This window comes from Peromyscus californicus, unplaced genomic scaffold (assembly GCF_007827085.1).
Source record: "Peromyscus californicus insignis strain IS unplaced genomic scaffold, ASM782708v3 Scaffold_7__1_contigs__length_154581171, whole genome shotgun sequence".
In the NCBI taxonomy this organism is placed as follows: domain Eukaryota; kingdom Metazoa; phylum Chordata; class Mammalia; order Rodentia; family Cricetidae; genus Peromyscus; species Peromyscus californicus.
Window position 1 is genome coordinate 144,695,052 of NW_026294595.1, and position 9,531 is coordinate 144,704,582.

General features: G+C 46.4%; 1 long non-coding RNA gene across 1 annotated transcript in view; it reads left to right on the forward strand.

Annotated features, from left to right (window-relative positions):
- LOC128101148 (uncharacterized) overlaps window positions 1-7,980 on the forward strand; it is a 28,580-nt gene extending 20,600 nt beyond the window's left edge. The window contains exons 2-3 of the long non-coding RNA XR_008215002.1: window positions 5,420-5,526; window positions 6,741-7,980. This is a non-coding gene — a long non-coding RNA (uncharacterized LOC128101148). The remainder of the gene's footprint in view (window positions 1-5,419; window positions 5,527-6,740) is intronic.
- The last annotated feature ends 1,551 nt before the right edge of the window (window positions 7,981-9,531 follow it).

Below are 9,531 nucleotides of genomic sequence, written 5' to 3' on the forward strand. Positions count from 1 at the left end.
ACTCTACATGTGTATGTGTTAGGTGCGTTGTGATGTCTATATGTCTGGATAAGGTATATGGTGGGGATTTTTGTGTGTGTCTTTGTGGGGGTGCTTTATTTATGTGACCATTCATTTAGGTAGTTAATTGGCGTGTTCATGGGGTGTATTTTTGTGTGTACATTTATATGGGTTTGCACATACATGTGTGTCAGTATACACACCTGGGAGTGCATGTGGAGCCCAGACATTGATTTCAGGTGTCTTAAATCCTATCGTCACTAAGTCACTGATGGAAACAAGACCGGGCTCGCCTGGACATCCCCCATGAACATGAAGCCATGGTCGTAGTGCAGCTCCCTTGGGAGACACACCCCATCTCCAGGCAATGGCAGTGAGAGGAAAATAGAACCACAGCTACACACGTTCCTCTGTTGGAGAAGCCAGGCCTAGGTAGGAAATTTGTAAGAGCCAGAGAGTTCCAGGAAGTGACCTCCACACAGATATCTGTCTCCTTGTTGATCTTCCTCCCTACACTATGTGCTGCATGATGTCAGGAGTCTGATCATAGAAGCTAGGTACCATTTCACTGGTTGTACCTGGAGCATGAATGAATGAATGAATGAGCACTCATCTCATTTGGAGTCTTTGCTCCCTGATCATGTCCACCAGGTTGAAGGGAGCAGGTTCTTACCGAATGCTGTTGACAGACAGATGATTGTGTACGCTGCACAAATGTTCCCTTATCTCAGGAGCAGGCCAGCCATCCTAAGAACATGCTTCCCCAGTGGGGTTTTTATTCCACCTCCCGAGTCTCACAGGAGCACCCTCACTACTGTCCCTTTGGTTTAATTATTGATCTTAGGATCAGCGTGTCAGCCCTTCTGTATGCTGTCAGACTTCAGGCAGCTGCGGATGGAAAAATGAAGAAGGGAAGGGGGAAGTCTCCAAAACCCAGGTGCAGGAATTTCCCCCCAAAGATGTCAAAGAGTTTTTTTTTTTCTTCAGGAGAGGTGAATGGAAGGTGGAAAAGTTGGCGAATGAGTTTTTCCAACTTGCCAAGCACATAAACCAACAGAATTGTTGCTGCGCCCATAAATGTTTAATCAGGTTTATCATCCTGTGAGTAAGGTTAAACAAATGTGAGTCCTTTGAGGAATTATTTACTGGAAGCAAAGTTACAGCATCAACATCTGTGTTTCCAATCACTTAGATGAGGAATACATCAAATAAATCACAGGCAAGACCCACAAAATAACCTCTATATTATCATCTCTGGAGAAGAACGCAACACAGCTTCTCTCTCTCTCTCTCTCTCTCTCTCTCTCTCTCTCTCTCTCTCTCTCTCTCTCTCTTTTTTTTCATTTCATTATCAATAAAGGATAAGCCTTCACTTTTTTTTTGATTACTTTTCCTGGCATTAACTGTAAAAACATCCAGAATAGAAGGAGTTGAGAAATTTCTCTCTGGGAGCCTGCTGTGTGAGCTGACATTCTCATTTGGGAATAGGCTAACGGTTCCAATATATAATGTCCATAGAATGTAGCCTCATAAATTTATTTTCTTTTCACAGTGATGTAATGGGGAGAGTGACCTGGAGTTTGTAAGTGTTCCCTGCTCTGTGCATTCCCCGGGGTAGCATAACATTCTAGACAGTGTTTTATGCACTAATTAAAATATAGGGTATTCTTACATTTCCTGTGGGCTGACCAGGAGCAGAACACAGAGATGTTTTCCAACCTCTAACAGTGTGCTATTGAGTTTTTTGTTTAGTCCTTTCTTCCTTTTCTAAAAACGCTGTTGTGATTCTTCGGCCCTTTGGACCTCAGTCCTAGAGTCCCCACCCCACAAGAGGCGCCTGTGTTTTGGTTTGATGTTTGAGTCCATCGCTGCACTCCAACAAATAAGACAATTATGAATGCTTTGGCTGCAGTTTGAACTTTTTTAGACTTGCATATGTGTGGTGCACACATACGTGTGGGCGTTAGCACTTACATTCGGAGGCCAGAGGAAGATGTTGCATGTCTTCATCTTTTGTCCTTCACCTTGAACTTAAGGCAGGTTCTCTCCCTGAACCTGGAGCCCTTCACAGTTTGGCTAATCACCTGGCCATGATCTGCATGTCTCCATTTGTCAATTCTGGTCCATGCCAGGCTTTTACATGAGTGCTGGGGATTTGAACTCACGTCCTGTTCCTTTCAGAGCAAGCACACTTATCCACTTAGCCATCTCTTCAGGCCGGCAGTTTAAATATCATGCATGTACTTTAAGCTTGTAGTAGAGAAAATGAATGGAGAAAAATTGTTGGGGTGTCTTTGCCTCCCCAAGATAAAACAGTAGCAATGGGAGATTACAACTTTTTCTTTATTAAAAGGAAAAACAAGTTTTAGTGGAAACGAGGGGAAGGATGGGGTCTACAGGTTCCTCAATCAGGAAGACAACAGCTGAGGCACATCATGGACTCAGAAAACCAATTTGCGGATTGAGATGTTTTAGTTTTCTGTGAGGGAGAAACACATGGGAGAAACAAAAGGCCCTCGACTCCCAGAAGCACAATTGCAAGATGGCGGCTGGAGAGCTTGAGTTCGAAACTTGCCGAGTAAAAAGCAGGTCCTGAATGTAAATCTTCCAGGGTGTGGACCCCATTCAAGGCAGAAAGGAAAGGAGACACGGAAACTGCAAGTGGGAAAGAAGAGCGGGTGCAGCCATGGATTCCTGGGAGATGAGGTCCCCTAAGACAGCAGATTTCATTCCAGAGTCATTCTTTTACTCTGCCAACAGAGGGTCTGTGCTTCCTGTCGTTTGCAGGACCCTGTGCTATGTGCCAAGACGACAAGGGATAAAAATTCCCAAACCTCGCTTTCAGAGTGTGGCATTGGAGCACATAGAAAAAAAGCCAGGGGTAGCAGGGTCCTTGCTCTTGTTCCCTTTGGGGCCGGGGGCCAATTAGGTGCAGAGTCAAACCACACACACTCAGGGAGAATGTAGAAACAACAAGCTCAGTTTATTCAGGAAGAGGCAAGCCTTATATACCCTCCACCCTACCCTGGAGGGAGGTCTGATGAATATGCATCAGCTGGTGTGACATGGCTGCCTCTCATTGGTCCAGGTCATCTCCAGATCATGTTTCAGCTGCTGTTGCTGAGACCATCAGGCAGACCCAGACTGCCTCTCAGAAAGTATCTTTTTTACTTGTTTGGGCGGTCTGGCCCTCAAGCCCGTTAGGGATGAGTCAACCCACAGCCAGGCACCCTGCAAGGGCTCGTACAATGATAGATAGACGGGTGGATGGATGATGGATGTGTGGATGGATGATGAATGGGTGGATGGATGATGGATTGATGGGTTATGATAGATAGATAGATGATAGATGGGTGAATGGGTGGATGAATGGATGATGGATAGGTCGATGAAGATTCATGGCTCCCAAGGAGTCTGAATTTATTTGTATGGTTTTTTTTTTCTGGGTCTAATTATTGATTTCCACCCAACTCTTACCATGGACGGCTGCTCCCCTTTCCATTGGCTTTGGATCCCGGTTTCTCTTCCAAGGAACCTTCTCTGAGGTTCTGTTCTGTCCTTGACACTGGACCCTGGACAACTCCGGTGAGCAGCTGGTTTGCCCATGGCTGCTATCCAAGCCATTCTCCCAGCTCACTGCACTCTTAATGGCATCAAGGTGCTTTTTCTGTGCCTTCCTTGCCTGAGGCCAATCAGTCCTAAGTGTTCTCGGCAAGGACTCCCTTGGTCAGGCCTATCCTAGATTCTCTCTGTGCCTCTGACTTCGTTCAGCCTTCCTCTCAGCTGAGGAGATGAGCACACTATCCTTATTTCCCATGGAGAGAAATCTTGGGCACAGAGCTGTTCAGTCATGTTTTTCACATGGTGAGTATAAGGTGGAGCCAGAATTGAAATCTAGGTACGTTTGGCTCCAAAGCCACACTTAGTGCATTACTTCAGCATCTCTAGAAGCCACACTTTTCATTTTGATGAATCTGGCTGCAGCCAGTGATCTGCAGCCTATTATCACAGGCTTAATTGAGCCCCAGCTTCAGCAAGTAAGGATGGAGAGGCCCAGGGATGAGCTGGCCCAGGTGTTTCTTCTGGAGGCTGTTTTTCTTCCCTCTACGTCAAAGGCTCTACACTTCATCCTCTTGGTCTAGCAGTATCCCTCCGAGGACCTTAGCGGATGTTCTGGAGCTTCCACTGGCCAATGTGAAGCAGTTGCCACTCTGCCAGGTGAGCCTTGTGGTACAGGCCCATAAGCCCAGCTTCTCAGGAGGCTGAGGCAGGAGGCTTTCAAATGTGAAGCCGATTTGGGCTTCAGAGTTCTATTAAGCCTGGGAAAAAATTAGTGAAATCCTGTCTCAAAAGAAAAAGAAGAGGGTTGGAGGCAGCTCAGTGACAGAGTGCTTGCCTAGAGTGTGTGAAGCTCCAGGTTCAAGCTCTAGTTCCCCCCACAAAAGTATATTTTTTTACTTCAATGGAATTGGGGTGAAATGTGTATGCCAAAGTAAGCCACCATGGTCAAAGAAACACATTTTAGGGTCAGCGGGTCATTGCCCCTTCTTTTTCAGGGTCAAAAGCTCTTTCCCAATTTCCTTTCAGATTTTGATTTATTTATTAACTAAGCAAATTGGGAATTGACAAGCCTGAAATAATAAAGCTGTGCCTGGGTTAAAAGCGTCTCGTGTGTCGGGAGTGAAGAATGTGACAAGATTGACAGGGAGAAAAATGGCTGTCAGTCAGCTGATGGGGTGGTGCCCCTTCCTGCTTCCTGGGGTGAGGAAAGTGATGGGGAGAGATGGGTGGGGTGCGGGCCATTTCTCTTATTCAGTTTGGGGTTGTGTAGGGAAGCATTGGTTAGATGGCCATTTGCTTTCCTGTGGAAAGACCGGCACAGGGGAATGGATTGTGCATCCAAGTGTGCAGGTGCCTTTGAGTGCTGCTGATTCTCCTGCCTGGGGGCATTTAGAGGCCGCTGGTGAAGGAAAGGGGCGCTGACCACATGTGCATGGGACACTGTGCCTACAACACGCATGCATTCGAGCTTAGGCCCCTGCCTGCTACTGATTTAGTTCTACACATACATAATGTTCTGTGGCAGCCATTGCTGGCAGCAGCTACCGGAAATGGTAATTACGCTGAACAGGAACCACCTTTGATTTAATGCTGCAGAGGTGAGTAATTGAGCTGTAAGCACAGGGTGGTGTATAACCTCTGTGTGGGGACATTTGTCAAGAGCAGCTGGGATTGCTTACAAGGGCAGTGTCTCTTGAGTCCATCTTTGTCACCCAGGTGGTCTTAGAAGGTCATCGGTTGACCCTTGGGGGGTGCGGTGAAGGCTCAAGGCTGCCTTCCTGTTCTGTCTTCCATTCTGTCACTGTGAGGGAACCATGTTGACCTTTCTCCATGACCTCAGCACAGCCCTGCTCTCCAGCTTCTTACAGGTCACCTCTCCAGACGCTCAAACTTACCTTGTGGGCTGGCAAGCCTGGGATTTTTCATCTACTGCCAAGGCTTGGCCTCTCAGCACAAGTCCCCAAAGTGAGTTAGTCTCTGCTTCGTGGGCATGAATTCATGTTTGTTAGGTGTCATGACAATCATGTGTGTGGCTACTATTGCACTTCAATATGTGTGTGTGTGTGTGTGTGTGTGTGTGTGTGTGTGTGTGTGTGTGTGGTGAACTTAGCCTCATTTAAAAATAAATGCATGAGAACCGGTAAAAAGGTTTCACAGGTAAAGGCGCTGGCTACCAAGCCTGACCACCTAAGTTTGATCCCCAAGAAAGGGAGAACCAGCTTCCCAAAGCCCTTCTCTCCACATGTGCACTGTGGCATGTACACATGTGTACACATAATGTAAATAAATGATAACACAGACATGCAAAAAGCTTTATAAAAATAAATATATGAGGGAACCAATGGCTTCACAGAGTTTCTATTGGGCAAAGGGAGCTCTTTAAGCTAGTATCAGATAGAATTAGGCCACTAGGACAGGGCAGCAACTTCTACTGAATCTTAGTGGTTGGCAGAGAAGTCCCCGGCTGCAGGGAGGGTACATTGGTACAAGATAACTGCAAAATGAGTTCGTAGAGTGCAGAAGGATCTTAAGAAAACCCCTTATCTAACACCCCACCCCATCCATCTTAGCAGAGAGAGATAGCCTACGACTGTTTTTCCCCAAGCTTGGGCCATGGTCTACTGGGCTCAGTGCCCCTTGGAGCTTATCAGACATGACTTCAGACCTATCCAGATCTATTGAACCTGAGTCTGCAGTTTAACACATCACTCAGGTGTCCGGTGGGAACACTGAGGTTTGTGGAGAGCCAGCCTCTGCGTCTATGGCCTGCACCCTGTGTCATTCTGTCTTCCCTCCACGCTTGGCCACCCTGTTCTCAAGTCGTCAGTCTCGTATAGGTCAGGTCTTGGCTCCTTGGACTGCATGTTAAATCCATAGCTCTCCCCAACACAGATGTGAGGATGCCATGGGCTTCGAGGTCCTGTTTTTCCCAGGGTTAAGACTATGGCTCTTAGCCTTGTGGATTCCCATCTACCCTCAGCTCCATGCAGTAAGCTCCGTGAGGGCTGGGGCAACGTCTGGCTTCTTACTCAACTTCTCAAGGCCCAGGCATAGTGTCTCACACAAGCCAGAAGCTTGGTACACAGTTGTCCAGGAAACAGATGCATGTCAGCAGACTGTAGTCTACTTGACTTCCCACTTTGGGAATGTTCAGACATTTTCTGTTTCTTCAACTCTAGGTCCCAAAGAAAATCAACACAGCTTCTGCTTAGGAAGAATATCCCACCCAGTGAAGTTCATGTCATCCCATGCTTGCAGTGTTTTATGGATTTTATGAATGAATACACTGAGGTTCATAGCAACGGTTTCAGGCCAAACAACAAGGAACAGGGAAAGGCTGAAGAGGACATGCCACTCTGAACTGCTACTTCCAGGATAAGGAGGGTCGTGACCTTGGGCTCTGCCTTAGATTGGCCATGAACTTGGCCTTCCAATGGCACCGTGAGCTCTGTTCCCCCGTGAACACAACTCTTTACTAAACACACTTACCAGGCACTGAGCACTCTTTGAGATGTTGGGATACCAGCAAGTAAGATTCAGCACATGCTCTTGTGGGGCAGAAGTGGAGTCAAAGTGTTATACGGTGACAGTGGCCCAGGGTAAAGGTATGCGAAGGGAATATTGGCAATAAGAAAAGGACAAAGATGAACAAGGGGCAATAATAACAGTGTAAGGCTTTGCCTCCTCCTCTGTGTGCATACCACTCAGCTCAAGGACTGGCTCCTGGAGATCCGCAAGGAGCCGCTTCCATTGACAGGTGGAGCCTGTCATTCACAAAGCAGTCAGGAGCCAGGACGATGGTCTGCGAATTTCACTCAAATAGGGAGAGTGGTCCACTGACGGGTGGGAATCCCTCACCCTACTCTCATAGTATGCACTCTCTCTAGCCACAGATCTGTGGTTGGAATCATTGCACACATATGTATGCATGCACACACATTAGCATACAGACACACTCATGTACACACATCCATATGCACACATATGCCCCTGCACATACATGCTCAACTTCTTCCTCGAGTGAGCTTTGAATCAGGGTTTCTGAGAAGGGCTGGGATGATGGCTCAGTGGCAAATGGTGAGAATTGCCCTTCGGAAGGACCTGCACTCAGTCTCCAACATCCACATCCGACAGCTCACAACTGCCTGGAACTTTAGCTCTCTGGGAGAATCCAGTGCCTCCGGCCACCACAGGCACCTTCACTTGTGTGCACATACCCACATGCCGACTCATATCATAGATATAATTAAAAATATAAAAAATAAAAATTTTAAATGTATTTCTGAGAAGTGGAGCTCAGTTTGCTTGCTTTTGCCTGCTTGCCTATCTATTTATTAGTTAATTCACTAATTAATTTTTAGTCAGGGTATTGGTGTATAGTTTAACCTTGTCTAGGACTTACTACATAGGCTAAGGTGACCTTGAAACAGGTTCCTGCCTCAGTCTCCCAGGTACTGGGATTCTAGGCATACCCCACTATACCCAAATTCTGTATATTTTCAACAATAACCTCAAAGTTGGGTCTGGTGGGTCTAAAAGCCGAGATGCCCTAGTCTAGGCCTCGCAGTAGTAACATTGTTTCTCATTTGCTGTATGCCTCCTGTGCCAAGTCAGTCACCCCACCCCACCCTCACCCCCACCCCCACCCCCCACCCCCACTCAGGGCAAAGATGGGAGCAATGCAAACCACAGTTGTTCATTCCTTGTCTCCACCACGTGCTGGTAAACACTCCATGCAGTGCACTATTCCATCTTCAAAGTCTCACTAGGAGGCGAGCCTTATTTCCTATTGGGGATTTTCTTCTGGAAATGACAGCGAGGGTTCACATAAACATCTGCTGTGTCAATCATGCCCAGGGCCAAATTCACTTCTGTGACTATATTTATATGATCCATAGGCAAGAATGGTGTTCAGGGCTGGAAAGACTGCTCAGTAGTTAAAATCATTTACTGCTCTTAAAGAGGACCTGAGTTTGGTTCCCAGCACCACATAATAGAGTTATGACTGTCTGAAATTCCAACTCTAGGAGATCTTATGCCCTCTCCTGGCCTCTATGCGTCCCTGCACTTGCGTGCATATACACACATGCTCATACACATATCCATAATTTTAAGGTTAATAAACAATCTTAGTTGGAATGGTTTTCATATTTGTAAGTAGTGGCTAGAACATGACAGCTTCTTGTCTTCTATGGTCTATAAACACTCATGTATATTCTTAATGTTGTTTTACCTCTTGGTCTGTAAAGCCTGCATGTTTACTATTTGATTCTCTAAAATAATGTTTGCTGGTCTCAGCTCTCAAATATTAATTCTCAGCTTGTTTTGTATGACACAGAGGCAAAATAATGTTAGATGGCATGGGCATGAATTGTTTAATGCATATGCTTTTGACTTTCCATGTATTTTAGAAAGGGAAAGTAAAATACATTAAAATATATGATTTTTATGGACATTCTCATCGAATCCAATGTAAAGAAAAATACAATGAATCCATTGGAGATCAATTTAAAAACAAGCAAACAATAACAGAGACACTAGGGAAATCAAACGAAAGCCACAGTGAAGGTTGCGTGGGCATCACGTCTGGGTGTGAGAGCAGAACATAGAACTCACAGAAAAGAAGGAGGACAAGGGAGGTCATTTAAAAGACACGATCCAGCAGGGCGCGTGGCGGTTTAGTCCCAGCACCTGAGAGGCTGAGGTAGGAGGATCACTAGGAGTTTGAGGCCAGCCTGGGCTACAGAGTGAGTTGGTGGCCAGGCAGGGCTGGGGATAGCTGCGGTCACTTCTATTTTCAGCATCTGTGACTGTGTTTCTGCAAACCCTTGTTTCTGAGCACTCTTTGTCCTCCGGCGGTCTCCTGCTGTGTTCTGATTCTACTTCCAGATATTTCTCAGGAGACAGAGACATAAGACGGGGGTCACCCAGGAGTGCCTGTAGCTCGGGGCCACCATCTCTTCCCATGTC